Here is a 1,328-nt window from a genome sequence, read left to right as displayed (position 1 = left end):
CAACCAAGAATTATGTACCCAGAAAAATTGTCCCTCAAATATGATGATGAAATTAGGATATTCCAGATAAGTAGAAATTAAGGGAATTTGTTAAAACAAGACCAACCTTACAAGAGATGCTAAAGGAAGCCCTTTGGACAGAGAAGCAACAACAGCTAAGAAGAACTGACCATTAACACACATGATAATGTAATCAAGAAAACAACCCAGCTATGGAAGTATCCAAAGTATAAATAAACCTACAAGATTGTAAACAGGGAATCAGAGACACAAACTGACAAATGAGGACAACTATAAACCAAAAAGAGAGGGGAAAATCTGTGTTGTTACAGAACTTTTAGATGGTAGGGAAGTCAAGACAACTACAAGATAGAATGAACTGTTCTAAACTTGGGAAGAAAACTATAAATCACAGAGTAACCTCAAAGAAAAATGGTAAACCTTCACATCAAAATAAAAAAGAAGACCAGCATAAACATTCAGCAAATACTAAAACAATAGCAATGAAGGAAGTGATAACACGATTCATAAACAAAATGAGCTCAGCATAGAAAATTATATGGAAAAAAAATCGACACAATGAAAAAGCACATGACAAAAAAATGACAGCAACAAATTCATTTTTGCTGATAATTACATATCTGGCAAGGGACTTACTCTAAGATTAATGGAAAACTCCAACACCTCAACACCAAAGGAATTAACAATCCAATTGAAAAATGGGCAGAAGACATGAATAGACACTTTACCAGGGAGAATATTCAGGGGGTCAGCTAATACATGAAAAGATGCTCACAATCATTGGCCATCAGAGAGATGTGAATCAAAACAACAATGAGATATACCATCTCACCCCAGCACTGATGGTAAGGTTCAATGAGACAGAAAATAACAAATGCAGGTGCGTATTTGGAGAGATTGGGACTCATACACTGCTTGTGTGACTGTGAAGTGACACAACCACTGTGGAAAGCAATATGGCAATTCCTTCAAAAGTTGGAACTAGAAATACCATTTGACCCAGCAATCCCATTAGTAGACATATATCCTAGAGAGGTGAGATCCAAAATAGGAACAGATACATGCATGCTCATGTTCATCACAGCACTATTTACAGTAGCAAAAATATTAAAACATCCTACATTCCCATTAGAGGAGGAGTGGATGACCAAACTATGGTACATACACATATTGGAATGCTATGCAGCACTAAAGAATAATGTAGAGTCTGCAAAACACCACATAATATGGATGAACTTGGAGGACATTATGCTAAGTGAAATAAGTCAATCACAGAAGGACAAATATAGTATTAGTTTGTTGTTGTG

The 1,328-nt window shown here is 35.8% G+C and overlaps 1 pseudogene; it reads left to right on the top strand.

Annotated features, from left to right (window-relative positions):
- The window catches only part of LOC103211366, a 95,106-nt pseudogene that overhangs the window by 87,646 nt on the left and 6,132 nt on the right, over positions 1–1,328 (top strand).

Source organism: Orycteropus afer, unplaced genomic scaffold (assembly GCF_000298275.1).
Source record: "Orycteropus afer afer isolate SDZICR_OR568_19922 unplaced genomic scaffold, OryAfe1.0 scaffold00727, whole genome shotgun sequence".
NCBI classification, from domain to species: Eukaryota; Metazoa; Chordata; class Mammalia; order Tubulidentata; family Orycteropodidae; genus Orycteropus; species Orycteropus afer.
Note: the sequence above shows the minus strand (reverse complement) of the source record. Positions and strands in the feature narration are given on the sequence as shown.